Genomic DNA, 16121 nt, shown 5'->3' with positions numbered 1-16121 from the left:
CTACAACCGACTGAGCGTCCACCTCACTGATAATAACCTACTTGATCCCCTTCAGTCTGGATTTCTTCCTCAACGCTCCACAGAAACTGCTCTTCTAAAACTAACAAACGATCTACTAGCGGCCAAAACCAATCGACACTATTCTGTACTCCTACTCCTGGACCCCTCTGCTGCCTTTAATACGGTTGACCACCCCCTCCTCCTCACAAAACGACATGCCTTTGGTCTCTGTGCTGTACCCTTCGCTGGTTCTCTTCCTACTTATCCAACCGCACCTTTAGCGTTTCTCACGACTCTACTTCCTCCTCTTCTCTTCCTTTCTCTGTTGGGGTCCCTCAGGGTTCTGTTCTTGGACCTCTTCTATTTTCTATCTACACCGCCTCCCTGGGTCAACTGATGGCCTCTTATGGCTTCCAATACCACCTCTACGCTGACGACACCCAAATCTATTTCTCTACCCTCAGCTCAAGCCCTCTGTCTCCTCACGTATCACTAATTTACTTTCAGTTATATCAGTCTGGATGTCACACCACTTCCTCAAACTCAATCTATCCAAAACCGAACTTATAATTTTTCCTCCCCCCATATGCCCCTTCCCCTGATCTCTCTGTCAAAATCGATGGCACAACTATAAGCCCATCCCCACATGCCAAGGTTCTTGGTGTAGTCCTAGACTCTAAACTCTCCTTCAAGCAACACATCCAATCACTGTCCAAATCCCGCCGCCTCAACCTCCGCAACATCTCTAAAATACGCCCCTTTCTAACCAATGAAACAACAAAGCTCTTAATTAACTCGCTTGTCATCTATCGCCTCGACTACTGCAACTCCCTTCTCATTGGCTTGCCTCTACATAGTTTATCACCTCTTCAGTCTATCATGAATGCCGCTGCCAGACTCATCCACCTTACCAATCGCTCTGTGTCTGCTACCCCTCTCTGTCAATCCCTCCACTGGCTTCCGCTCGGCCAAAGAATTAAATTCAAAATTCTAACAACTACGTACAAAGCCATCCACAATTTCGCCCCCAGCTACATCACTAGCCTAGTCTCTAAATACCAACCTACTCGTTCTCTTCGTTCCTCTCAAGACCTCCTGCTCTCTAGCTCCCTTGTCACCTCCTCCCATGCTCGCCTCCAGGACTTTTCCAAAGCCTCTCCAATCCTATGGAATGCCCTATCCCAATCTGTCCGCTTATCTCCTACTTTATTAGCTTTTAGACGATCCCTGAAAACCCTTCTCTTCAGAGAAGCCTACCCTACCCACACCTAACAACTGTGTTTTCATTTTTTCCATCAGCTCATCCCCCACAGTTATTACCTTTTGTTTCCACTTGACCCTCCTTTCTAGATTGTAAGCTCTAATGAGCAGGGCCCTCTGATCCCTCCTCTATGGATTTGTATTGTAAGTGTACTGTCTGCCCCCATGTTGTAAAGCGCTGCGCAAACTGTTGGCGTTATATAAATCCTGTATAATAATAAGAAGAAGAACATACATGTGTTTTTTTGCTTTCCTTGCTCTTTTCCAAGTCCTGTTTTGTTGACCAATAAAATTTGTAGCAAATTTTTGTTTTGTGTTTTTTGTTACTTTTCATGCAACACATTTCCCAGCTGCAGCTTAAAGAGGAAGTAAACCCCACCAAAAAAAAATCGTATTTTTATAATATTTCTATGTTTTTTAACCTTTCAAAGCAATAGATATATAAATTAGTCCTGAACGATTCTTAAAAGTACCTTTTTTATCAGGTTTATCTTGCTGTCTCTTCCGGGTATCGTCCGCGCCATTCTTAGTTTGGTTTTCACAAGCCGATGCAGACATAATTTCCGCCCTTAGTTCGTATCACTGCCGGAATCGCGCGCATGCGCCGTAGCGTCCCTTAGTTCGCATCACTGCCGAAATCTCGCGCATGTGCCGTATCGTCGTAAGGAAGACTAGAATATTTTCAACATCGTGAGACGTCCTCTGTGCCGTTCAGAGGGGAATCTCGCTCACTATCAATTACAGAGATGCAAAATAAACAAACGGCACCCTATACATGCCGTTAAGGAAGAGCATACTGCGCAATCACGCATTACGTCATGGCTGATAAGAAGACGATTTTTAATGAAACTACACAAGTGCACTTTCACAGGCAGTGATTAGCTGCCTGTGTTATGTAGTTTCAGATAAGATTAAGTTGTATCTGAGGGTTTACAACCACTTTAACTAGGCTGATTGGCATGGCAAATCCCAAAAATGTGTGATTTGTCTAAGTTACTTTCCTAGTGCCTTCATGGTAGCATATGCATGGATTTTGTGTATTCTGCCATGGATAGTTACCAGGAAAGAAATTACAGAGAGGTAAGTATTCAATTTTCTATTTTAGCGCAGTGGTTCTCAACCTCAGTTCTCAAGTACCCCCGACAGGACATTTTGGGAATTTTATCTGTTTTAAAATGGCTGTCCAAAACACCAAGCCATTGACTGTGATTAAAGGCACCTGTGCAAGATGAAGGATAACCTGCAAACATGGCCTGTTGGGTGTACTTGAGGACAGTGTTAAGAAGCACTGATTTAGAGCACTGAGCTAAAATCTAGCTCAAGAGAATCCTATTCTAATTGTGGCCATTTGAGGGAAACCAAGTGAGTTAGAACCCCTGCTTGTCTTTTTTAGGTTGGGCTTTGTGTCACTTTTCTTAAAAATGGCTTCACTTCCTGTCACATAGCCAAACAGGAAGTGAGGGTAAAACCCTACCAATGTCTTTCCATGGGGACACACAGGTCAATCTAACTAGTGTCCCCATGAGGAAAATTGCACTCTGTTGTGTACACCCCAAATTCTTAGGTATTTTTAGGTTTATTAAAGGCAAATCCACTCTGCAATACAAGTGTATTCGCTGAAAATCTGAGGGGAAGCACTGGCGATTTTAACATCCAATCATGTAGAAGCAAAGATGCTGTTTTTATCCTCCTTGCATGTCCCCCTCGGATCTCCACCAACTGCACTTGTAGTGCAAAGTGGATTTGCCTTAATAAATAAACCCCAAAGTCCAAGATACCTCATAATTTGGGGTGTACAGAGCAAAATGCTGGAGTGCAATTTACCGAATAGGGAAACTATTTAGATTGAGCTGCATGTCCCCAAGGAAAGACAGAAAGACATTAGTGGGGTTTTACCCTTACTTCCTGTTTGGCTATGTGACAGGAAGTGAATACATTTGAAGGAGAAAGTGGCAAAATTTTTGAGGTGTCTTCACCCTATCAGAGGTGCAGACATCCCCAAAAACTGACCAGACTTCTAATCCCTCTGCACTCTATTCCCAAGCATAAAAAGAGAGGATTGAATTTAGTTTAACTTTGCAAAGACTCATTCCTAAATACAACTGTGATGCATGTCAATGGCCCATTTAGACCTTGTTTAATAGAAAACACCAGTTGCCTTTCACTATAAACATTTTTTAGTTCAGGCCCTGGAAATCTGCATTTGCTTTACTATTAATTTCCATAAAAATTGAGTTCCTGCAGCTAGATGTGCAACTGCTGTGTGCGTGGAGGTATGCGCATATGTGGTTCTCGGAAAGTGGTGGCCAGAACGACATCACGCCCCTACAGGAAGTTGCTTGTACTGCTGCTAAGTTCTCTGAGGAAGAGATGATCTTTTTTGCACATTAAGAAAAAAAATGTATTTTTTTAACATGGGGCAGTGTTTGTGTGGGTGCCTAACACATTCATACATATTAGGGCCAATTTAGACAGGATCAGATTTACAGCAGGTTTTTAGATGGTGGGAGGAAACCCGAGTACCTGGAGGAAACCCACGCAGGCACAGGGAGAACATGCAAACTCCAGGCAGATGGTGTCACAGGCGGGATTCGAACCAGCGACCCTTTTTGCTGCTAGGTGAAAGTGCTATCTGCACCACTGTGCTGCACAATATGTAACTATAGATGTAGGTTCTTGAGTCCACTTGTGAAAATACAATTGGGTCATCGCACATCTACATTCCAAATTTGGCACTTCAGATGGTCATGCACTATGCAATCTGATTGTCCAATCTCTGTACAACTCAATATTTCTGCAATATAGGTAAGAGAACATAACCAAAATTGGAAACAATCAGCGCAAACACACAAGAAAAATTAAGAGAAAATTGCAAGCTGAACACTAAGGGTTAACACCAAGCCCATAAAACATATTGAAAAACTAAATTAAGTGCAGCGCAAATGCTATAAAACTATATATTATATACTGGGAATGACAGTCCATATAAATGAGAAACACAATCCTCCTGAAGTAAAAACTTCCTACAGTAAAACTTCTTCTTGTTATGGAACAGAAACCTTCTCCGCTGTCATGGACTGTCATTCCCAGTATATAATATATAATTTTATAGTATTTGCGCTGCACTTAATTTAGTTTTTCAATATAGGTAATAGGAATACGCACTTGAACAATTAATTCAAATTTTTGGAAATCAAACAGGCTCTTGCCTAATCTAATTTTTCAAATTTTTCTAATTGTTTTCGGATTGCAGTGTATGGTCCCCTTTAAAGACCAAGATCTGGGGTTTGGGTTTAGAAGCACGTTTTTCTCTTCTTTGTAATGTATTGAAATATTTGTGTAAAATATTTGTGTAAAAATACAAAAAAAAAAAAAAAATTCAAAGATATATTAGAAGTAATAGGAATGAGATTAGCAGCAAAAGGGTTAATTAAGTGAGAACAACTACTAATTGCCTAACAAGACACATCCAATGAGATGGGTGTGCGCTATTATCAATGAGAAAACAGCAGTGACCCTGGCACCAGTTGACATTTACATATTTATTATCGTGTTGCGCGTCTGTGTGCGCCGGTTCAATGATTTATCCGGCGCAACAATTAAGGTATGAACCGGCGCAAAGCATTGTTCTTAGTAAGTCAGCCCCATAGTCCCCATCTTAGCTCCTTCATCTGCTTCTCCTGAGCTCAGGCTCTTGGCTTTTATTCATGGACAACAAAAGGAAGTGACAAACAGGAAGTCATGGCCTCAACAGCCAATCGCTTCCTCCATACAAAATGACATCACAGGAAATGACACTACACAGCAAATGACACTAAAGGGGAGGGCATCCACAGGAGTGGGAGGGAGAAGTGCACATGTCTCATCCACTTGAGGCATGTACATTGCTCTCCCAGCCACATCCACCATCTTAGTCAGCATGAAGCCCACTCAATACTGCTCAGAGTAATCAGTATCTAGTAAGATCATTCTACTTGTTCTTACAGGCTTGAGAAGATCTGCGGGGACATTGCTACTGGTGTTGTCAATATACGGTACGAGTATGCCGACAAGGCAGATATCAATGCCCTCTTATACAGATATCAATGCCCTCTTATACAGATACAGATGTGTATCCAAAAGGGATAGCGTAGCCACACAGAGATATAATATGTTTCTCTCGTTATGCAGACTTTGCTTCTCTAATGTGCATAAACATTTGAAGGCAAGAAGCCAGCGCATTGCGCTTGATGCTTACAAACCGGCAAATGCCCCAAACACAGAGAACACGTCTCCAAGCCCATTAGAAGGTTTTCATACTGACGGTTTTACCGCTGGTCCCGATTCAACCCAAGTGCGCTCTGCTAGCACGCTCCTTGGTTAAATCAGACACAGGGAGACAGATGACAACAATCCATAAAACACACATAATAAGGGGGGCGCATGCGTGGTGCGAAACTGGATGGTGACTAGTCACCGGAGCACCGAGGGAAGCGGAGACTTAAATTCATTCCCCGGGGCCAAAGAGCACTGAATTTCAGCACCTTTTATAGCAGCACCCCTGAGGGAGAAGCCAGTGCATGCCAAACTCCAGCAACAAGAAAAAGACTGTGCAGTGGTCCCTAACTATTTGCTTAGGGTACGGGAACAAACAACCATGACCAAAGATGGAGCTCTGCCAGAGCAGGCCCACGAGGCATCTCCATCACCGGATCCAGCAACCTCGCCACCTGCAGATCATAGTGAGTATGCTCCCCAACTCACAAAGGCTGACTTGGAGGATAGCCTCTCCGTAATGTATGACAGATTGGCCCATAAGTTCCAGGCAGGACTACAGCGCCCTGACACAAGAGATAACTGCGCTAGGAAGCCGCACAGACATGCTGGAAATGAAGCATGATATCTTAGCTTATGAGGACCTCCGTAAAGACCATGAGGCGCTCACAGATACAGTCACCCAGCTGAAGTCCCAACTCAAGGGCCTTGACAACTGCAACAGAAGGAACAACATCAGAGTGAGAGGTGTTCCCAAGACAGCTGTGGATCTGCCTGTAGCGGTGAATGCCATTTTCCAATCACTGTTACCAGAGCACGCATCAAAATAAGAACTTGGCTAGAATTAGAGTGGTTAGTATTATTGATTTGAAAATTGCCACTTACCATTATTCCCCCATTTTCTTCCTCATTACAAACTGGAGGAAGACATGCAGGGTTTAGAATGGTGCAGAAAAAACAATCAAACAGTGAAATAGCCTATGATACTTTTAACTTCTCAGGCGTGTCTATTTATGCATGTGTACAGCTATCTACATACACCTGCTTTCTATGCACACACACTTTCAGCCCTGGACCTGAAAATATACTTATAAACAAAAGTTATTACTCTATCCTTCGTATATTAACCAGCAAAGAATGATAAGCAATAGAACATTCAAGAGAGGGCCGGAATAATGGAAGTATGGAATGGTAATGAAGGGCTGGGCATGACAAGGTGGAACAGGAGACAACTGAGGGTTAAAAAGTAAAGGGTAGTAAGAGGGAGGGGATTGAAGTTAACTTAGGGGGTGGAGAGATATAAAAGGAATAGGCGGGGTTTAAGCAGGAGCAGTGTGAGGAGACAGACAAAGGGGAAGTTGGACACAGTGGGAGAGAAGCAGTTTTCAGCAGCATGGCAGACATAGATCTGATCCTAACAGGGCTGCGAACGGCGGCGGCCACGAGGGGACAGGACTGGCTACAGGCACAGGTAGCCACATTGCTTTTAGGTGAAGCGGGGGGGGTCCGGCGCGGGGGGGAAGCGACATCACGCTCTCGGCCGCCTGAGCGTTTTTCACCAGGCCCCTCAAACAGAACAGCTCGCCCTAAGAGGAGCCCGGGAACGGACCCGTCGGCTCCCCCAGCAAAACGGGTGTCCGCCGCCACCCCTGGGGGGACCGGGCGGAATCCTTCACAACGGCGGAGCGTGGGGGAGCAGGACTTCGGGCCGTAATGGCGCCCGAGCATCGCCACCCAGAAGACAGGACAGCAGCAGAACGCCCCCCCCCCGCAGTACAGGCATCTGCTAGGGGGGAGATCTGACGGGGAGGAGCGGTGGCACAGCTGGAGGCCAGCTACCTGATGCTGCTGGCAGCCCTTCAGCAGCTAGGAGTGGAGGAGAGCCAGGAGAAGACAGACCGCCTTTGAAAACGTCGATGACGAAACGCGTAAGTCGGGGCTACGCTCTTACGTCATTTCCGGGTACGGAGCGAGTGAGCCTGGAACGCAGCCGGACCGCACGCTGCGGGAAAGCACTTCCTGGCTTTCGGCTTCACCCATAGTGTAGTGTGTGTGGATTTTAATTTTAATTTTTTTCCCTATCGGGGAGTTTGATGCTAATAAAGATTTTTAATCATACTACACTATGAGGTGGCATCTTTTTCTTGTGAGGATTTTTCTGGCGATCCCCTTCTTGGACGTGGTATGAAGTGGTAACCTGGAACTCCTGGGAGAGAGGACATTACATCACAGTAGCCACGGGATACCGGCCAAGCGGACGGCAGTGGGATCTTGAAGTGTCTGTCACCCCTGCAGGGGTACTGGGAGTCGGTGAGTGGGGAGCCAAAAGGGGAGCACAGAAGTCACGGATTTTCACCTGTGTGGGCACTACAGTCACCAAGTTCTTGGAACTTTTTTCTTGCTATTTACAATTTGGGACGCACCACCTTTGAACAGACTTTTTTATAATTTTTTATAATTTTGGTGTTTTTTAGTTTCTGTTTCATATATGGCTTTTCAATATATGTTTTGGATTTGATTGCATTTGTCATTTACGTTTGTACACGTACACGTTGGAATCATCACATCAGCTGCATATTATACATAGCAGCAGCACCTAGTGGTCACTTTTTGCCACTACCTACATGTGGTATACATGTTTATGCAATACAATAGGGTTTTACACCATATGATATTTTGACTCACACTTTCAAACAAAGGTATAGGGTTTGTTAATTATGAGTTATTGCAGTCTTCACCCTTTGTGTATGATATATTTTTAATTTCTATTACTCACTGTTTAACAATCATCATGACTTATACAATTTAAAAGGGAGCGCCATACCCCCATACACAACCCTTTATACATGTTAGTCCTCTTTGAGGGCTCAACCAGGGGAGGCAGCATACCTTATACCCTCTTTTTTGGGCAGCTCTTTCCTTCCTTTCCCTTCATCTTTTCTCTTTCATTGGGGCAATCACCTCCTGCACCTTCCCTCTGACTTCCTCCCCCTTTCTCATTCTTTTTCTCTTTTCCTTCTCTCTCTCTCTCCCCCCCCCTCCCTCCCCCCCTGTTCTTTTCTCTCTCCTTTTTGCCATCTGTCCTAAGCGCAGAGACTCTGTGGCCTTGGTTGTCTTTTTCAATACTGCAGGTAATGTGTAATAAACTAGGTGGGGTATGTAAGTCGGGTTATGAAGTAATTTTGTTCAAGACAGTTTTTTCTATCGCGTTTTTTGGAGCGTTTAGGGTGGGTGATTTGGTGAGTCCAGCAAAACAAGTGGCAGGGGGTTTGAAGATGCAGGATGTGGAAGTAAAACGGGATAGGGTGTTGCTAAAACTGTGCAGGTCTAAAACAGACCAAGCCGGGAAAGGGGTAAAAGTGCAACTGTTCAGGTTACCAGGGTTGGGAATTTGCCCGGTTCAAGTAGTTGAGGAATTTTTGCTATTTTGCCCGGTTGGGGAAGGGCCTTTGTTTGTGCATGAAGATAGGACTTTTTTATCCAGGTTTCAATTCATTGCAGTGTTTAGAAAATGCATTGGGGCTGCAGGGTTGGATAGTAAGCAATTTGCCTCACACTCCTTCCGCATCGGGGCGGCTACTGAAGCTGCCAGGTGTGGGTTGGATGAGGCAGCAATTAAGAGGATTGGGAGGTGGGAATCCAAGAGGTTCCAGTCTTATGTGCGCCCTCATTTGTCATCGGAATGATGTTTAAAAAAAAAAAAAAAGATAGATATATTATGATCACATGTACTTGACGACAGGGGTGGGGGAAGTTCACATGTTTCAATTTGTCTTTTGTTGTGTTTTGTCTTTGCAGATGGGGGTCAACCACACCTCGTCTGGATCTTAGGGCACTCCTATGTTTTCTGGGGTACAAAAAGGGGGGACGTCAGACCAGAAGGCAGGCAACTGGGGATTTCCAGGAGGGAGGCATGTATTCGCTGGTTGGGCTTTCCAGGCATGGGGTGGGGTAGAGTTGTTCCGGAAGTTGAACGCTATGCTCGACTCGACCGACCCCCGGATGTTTTAGTTTTACAAGCATGGCGAGATCGGTAACTAGGATCAACAAAGCACGAATTAAAGTGAACAAGGCGATTGGAAAGTTTGTTGTTAATAATGGGGAATTGGTGGTGAGGCACACGGAGTTGGAGGTTAATGTGGGGATGTACCTAAGGGGAGATGGGGTGCACCTTACTGCAGTAGGCATTGATCTTTGGGCTCTCGGGCTTCAGGATGGCATTGAGAGGGCATTGCGGGTGTGGAGGTGCCCTTAAGGCTAAGGGGTCATCCTTGCGGGCTGTGGCAGCATCTTTGGTCTCTGATGGTGGTACAAAATACACAGAGGTGATGGTAAATGGTGGGGGGCTTTCAGTATTATGTGCCCCTCTGGTGTGTTCTGTTCTTACAGCGGAAGGCTAGGCTGGAAGACAAATGTTTACACTGCGGGAAGGGTGTTGTCACCGTGCTGTTTTAAATACGGCTGGAGGCCTGGTATGGTAAAATTATGGTACCGCAGTGTAATGGTGATGGTGAAGCTTTGAAATGGAGGAGGTGAAGTTAAGAGTGCCATCAGAAGACCAAAGATTGGGAGGTGTCAAAACTGTCAGTTAAAAAAGTTATACATAGTTGTACAAATGTTCATTAAAAAAGTTATTTAAAGTTATTTAAAAGTTGGTTTTATAGTTTTATAATAAAGTAGGCTGCTATGGCCGTTTTTTTACTCCAAAACAACTCCTGTGTGTGTTATCTAAATATTATAGATAAGAAAGGGAAAAGGAAAGGGGATTAGTAAATAAAGAGTGGGTAGTGGAAGTTGTGGATATTAGTTCCTACACTGGTCATGTACATTGGTAAATTGTCACTGACTAAGGATGAGCCGAACACTCCCCTGTTCGGTTCGCACCAGAACATGCGAACAGGAAAAAAGTTTGCTCGAACAAGCGAACACTGTTAAAGTCTATGGGACACGAACATGAATAATCAAAAGTGCTAATTTTAAAGGCTTATATGCAAGTTATTGTCATAAAAAGTGTTTGGGGACCCGGGTCCTGCCCCAGGGGACATGGATCAATGCAAAAAAAAGTTTTAAAAACGGCCGTTTTTTCAGGAGCAGTGATTTTAATAATGCTTAAAGTCAAACAATAAAAGTGTAATATCCCTTTAAATTTCGTACCTGGGGGGTGTCTATAGTATGCCTGTAAAGGGGCGCATGTTTCCCGTGTTTAGAACAGTCTGACAGCAAAATGACATTTCAAAGGAAAAATTACATTTAAAACTACCCGCGGCTATTGCATTGCCGACAATACACATAGAAGTTCATTGATAAAAACGGCATGGGAATTCAACACAGGGAAACCCCGGCCAAAATTTAAAAAAAAATGATGTGGGGTTCCCCCTAAATTCCATACCAGACCCTTCAGGTCTGGTATGGATTTTAAGGGGAACCCCGCACCAAAAAAAAAAAAAACGGCGTGGGGTCCCCCCAAAAATCCATACCAGACCCTTATCCGAGCACGCAACCTGGCAGGCCGCAGGAAAAGAGGGGGGGACGAGAGTGCAGCCCCCCCTCCTGAACCGTACTAGGCCACATGCCCTCAACATTGGGAGGGTGCTTTGGGGTAGCCCCCAAAACACCTTGTCCCCATGTTGATCAGGACAAGGGCCTCATCCCCACAACCCTGGCCGGTGGTTGTGGGGGTCTGCGGGCGGGGGGCTTATCGGAATCTGGAAGCCCCCTTTAACAAGGGAACCCCCAGATCCCGGCCCCCCCCCTGTGTGAAATGGTAAGGGGGTACTTACCCCTACCATTTCACTAAAAAACTGTCAAAAATGTTAAAAATGACAAGAGACAATTTTTGACAATTCCTTTATATAAATGCTTCTTCTTTCTTCTATCTTCCTTCATCTTCTGGTTCTTCTGGTTCTTCTGGCTCTTCTGGTTCTTCCTCCGGCGTTCTCGTCCAGCATCTCCTCCGCGGCATCTTCTATCTTCTTCTCCTCGGGCCGCTCCGCATCCATGGCATGGGGGAGGCTCCCGTTCTTCTCTTCATCTTCTTCTTCATCCTCTTCTCTTCTTCCTTCTTCTCTTCTTCATTTTCTTCTCCGGGCCGCTCCGCATCCATGCTGGCATGGAGGGAGGCTCCCGCTGTGTGACGGCGTCTCCTCGTCTGACGGTTCTTAAATAAGGGAGGCGGGGCCACCCAGTGACCCCGCCCCCTCTGACGCACGGGACATGATGGGACTTCCCTGTGGCATTCCCCGTGACGTCACAGGGAAGTCCTGTCAAGTCACCGTGCGTCAGAGGGGGGCGGGGTCACCGGGTGGCCCCGCCCCCCGTTATTTAAGAACCGTCAGACGAGGAGACTCCGTCACACAGTGGGAGCCTCCCTCCATGCCAGCATGGGTGCGGAGCGGCCCGGAGAAGAAAATGAAGAAGAGAAGAAGAGAAGAAAAGAAGAAGAGAAGAGCGGGAGCCTCCCCAGATGCCATGGATGCGGAGCCGTCCGAGGAGAAGAAGATAGAAGACGCCGCGGAGGAGATGCTGGACGAGAACGCCGGAGGAAGAACCAGAAGAACCAGAAGAAGATGAAGGAAGATAGAAGAAAGAAGAAGCATTTAAATAAAGGAATTGTCAAAAACTGTCTCTTGTCATTTTTAACATTTTTGACAGTTTTTTTAGTGAAATGGTAGGGGTAAGTACCCCCTTACCATTTCACACAGGGGGGGTGCCGGGATCTGGGGGTTCCCTTGTTAAAGGGGGCTTCCAGATTCCGATAAGCCCCCCGCCCGCAGACCCCCACAACCACCGGCCAGGGTTGTGGGGATGAGGCCCTTGTCCTCATCAACATGGGGACAAGGTGTTTTGGGGGACTACCCCAAAGCACCCTCCCAATGTTGAGGGCATGTGGCCTGGTACAGTTCTGGAGGGGGGGTGCACTCTCGTCCCCCCCTCTTTTCCTGCGGCCTGCCAGGTTGCGTGCTCAGATAAGGGTCTGGTATGGATTTTTGGGGGGACCCCACGCCGTTTTTTTTTTTTTTTTTGGCGCGGTTTTTCCCTTAAAATCCATACCAGACCTGAAGGGCCTGGTATGGAATTTAGGGGGACTCCCACGTCATTTTTTTTTTTTTTAATTTTGGTTCGGGGTTTCCCTGTGTTGAATTCCCATGCCGTTTTTATCAATGAACTTCTATGTGTATTGTCGGCAATGCAATAGCCGCGGGTAGTTTTAAATGTAATTTTTCCTTCGAAATGTCATTTTGCTGTCAGACTGTTCTAAACACGGGAAACATGCACCCCTTTACAGGCATACCATAGACACCCCCCAGGTACGAAATTTAAAGGGATATTACACTTTTATTGTTTGACTTTAAGCATTATTAAAATCACTGCTCCTGAAAAAACGGACGTTTTTAAAACTTTTTTTTACATTGATCCATGTCCCCTGGGGCAGGACCCAGGTCCCCAAACACCTTCTATTACAATAACTTGCACATAAGCCTTTAAAATTAGCACTTTTGATTTCTCCCATAGACTTTTAAAGGGTGTTTTGCGGCATTCGAAATTTGCCGCGAACGCCCCAAATTGTTCGCTGTTCGGCGAACTTGCGAACAGCCAATGTTCGAGTCGAACATGAGTTCGACTCGAACTCGAAGCTCATCCCTATCACTGACATTCCTCAACACCGACTATAGCTAAACCCTCTGTAACCCTTACTTTCACGTTCTTACTAAAATACAACACCCACGACACGTAAGAGGACTGTCGCAGTACGTTCAAACATATTCATGTTACTACATACAAACAATGAGAAGACTAAAACATGAGACAAACATTGAGATACAAATGTGGGGGAGATTTTTCATAGTTCCCAAAACAAAAATGAAAAAACAAAAACAAAAGAAAACCAATAGAAAAAAATACAATGGGAGAAACACAAGAGCATCTTGAAATCTTGCATGGACCAGCCACACAAAGTTCAAAAACAGGCCTGAGAATTTTAATCACACAAAACGTGTACTACACATCCATCTATTCACTCATTATTACAGATTTCTGAAGCCACAGCTGAACTATTACCAAGGTATTTTTATTCTGGGGTCTCGTACCACCAGACCTCAAAATTACCTTCCAAAGGAATACACCTTACTGTACCCTCTGACCGTATATGCCAGTCTTTAAGGGGTTTAATGGCCTTTTCCTCAAAACTAGACTTCATGTATTGTGCAACCGTCTGACTGTGGGAAGCCTTGCATTCCTTCCCTTGCACGGATTGCTCATTACCCATGGCGATTCAAATCGGCTTATCGTCTTACCCCTGCGTCCAGGGAAACCATTGCACCCATTTAGGAGAGCACCACCCGGTGCCTTCTTCTATGGTGGATTGATTGACTACAACCACTATATCTGGTCCAGTCCCCCAACTAGAAACCCTAACCGAGGTGTTATAACTCTATGGCTTGTTGTCCCAACACTTTTGGCACAGAACTACAGAGCACCACCCTTTTACACTGCAATACCACTATTAACTATGCCAAACAATTAGTCATCAACCACAGATCAACCCCCAAATGATGTCTCTACCCCTCACAGTGTATGCATACAAAAGCGCATTGCGCTGTACGACCGTACACTGCGTCGTCAGACTAAACTGCACAGCACACTTACACCCGCTTTCTCTACAGAACAATGTGGCTTCTCTTTGTACCTACATATTACACCAATAACATGGATGCCTCCTGTTTACTCTATACCTAAAACTTTATTACAGTATAAAACTTCACAAAATAACTGGAATTAAATTTAAAAACCAAAGTGATTTCGTCCTTCCAAACACAAGTCCCTTTGTCCACATGCTTGTTCCAAAAGACCCCCAGATCCTTCCACCAACTTCCTGTTGTACATCACATCTTGTAAAGAACTTCCTGTTGCATACTTGCAAAGCTCTAAAAACCCATCTAACTGGTTTATTTACAAATCAATGGACAGAAAGAGGGAGGGGGAGGGGAAGCCTTTCTTTTCTACTGCATGCTATACAATACAAACCTCAGCTTTAAAAACCCCAAACAATGGGTGGGCGGGGGCATGAATTGCCCTCTGAGACTATCTATTGAAATTCAGTGCAAAGTAGAGATTTCACCTAAAACCAAAATTCAATACAAAAAACGCAATAGTTTTAGTGAAAAGTTGGAATGAGCCGAACACCCCCCTGTTCGGTTCGCACCAGAACATGCGAATAGGCAAAAAATTTGTGCAAACACCATTAAAGTCTATGGGACTCGAATATGAATAATCAAAAGTGCTAATTTTAAAGGCTTATAAGCAAGTTATTGTCATAAAAAGTGTTTGGGGACCCGGTCCTGCCCCAGGGGACATGGATCAATGCAAAAAAAGTTTTAAAAACGGCCGTTTTTTCGGGAGCAGTGATTTTAATAATGCTTAAAGTCAAACAATAAAAGTGTAATATTCCTTTAAATTTCATACCTGGGGGTGTCTATAGTATGCCTGTAAAGGGGTGCATGTTTCCCGTGTTTAGAACAGTCTGACAGCAAAATGACATTTCAATGGAAAAAAAGTCATTTAAAACTACTCGCGGCTATTAATGAATTGTCGGTCTGACAATACACATAAAAGTTCATTGATAAAAACGGCATGGGAATTCCCCACAGGGGAACCCCGAACCAAAATTAAAAACAAATGGCGTGGGGGTCCCCCTAAATTCCATACAAGGCTCTTCAGGTCTGGTATGGATATTAAGGGGAACCCCATGCCAAAATAAAAAAAAATGGCGTGGGGTCCCCCAAAAATCCATACCAGAGTCTTATCCAATCACGCAACCTGGCAGGCTGCAGGAAAAGAGGGGGGACGAGACAGCCCCCCTCCTAGCCCGTACCAGGCCACATGCCCTTAACATTGGGAGGGTGCTTTGGGGTCCCCCCAAAGCACCTTGTCCCCATATTGATGGGGACAAGGGCCTCATCCCCACAACCCTTGCCCCTGTGGTTGTGGGGGTCTGCGGGCGGGGGGCTTATCGGAATCTGGAAGCCCCCTTTAACAAGGGGACCCCCAGATCCCGCCCCCCTGTGTGAAATGGTAAGGGCCTACCATTTCACAAAAAAACTGTCAAAAATGATAAAAATGACAAGAGACAGTTTTTGACAATTCCTTTATTTAAATGCTTCTTTTTTCCATCTTCTGTCTTCTATCTTCTTTCTTCCTTCAGTTTCTTCCTCAGTCTTCTTCCTCTGGTTCTTCCTCCAATACTCTGCTTCTTCCTCCGGTGTTCTCGTCCGGCGTCTTCTTCCCTTCTTCTCCTCGAGCCGCTCCGCATCCATGATGGGAGGCTCCCGCTGCGTGATGCTTCTCGTCTTCTGGGAAGGGAAGGGAAGAAGACGCCGCGGAGGAAGATGCCGGACGAGAACACCGGAGGAAGAACCAGAAGAAGAAGATGGAGGAAGAAGCCGAAGGAAGATGGAAGATAGAAGATAAAAGATAGAAGAAAGAAGAAGCATTTAAATAAAGGAATTGTCAAAAACTGTCTCTTGTCTTTTTAACATTTTTGACACTTTTGTTAAATGGTATGGGTACTTGTGTACCCCCTTACCATTTCACACAGGGGGGCTGGGATC

Source organism: Aquarana catesbeiana, linkage group LG02 (genome assembly GCF_042186555.1).
Source record: "Aquarana catesbeiana isolate 2022-GZ linkage group LG02, ASM4218655v1, whole genome shotgun sequence".
Classification (NCBI taxonomy): domain Eukaryota; kingdom Metazoa; phylum Chordata; class Amphibia; order Anura; family Ranidae; genus Aquarana; species Aquarana catesbeiana.
Note: the sequence above shows the minus strand (reverse complement) of the source record.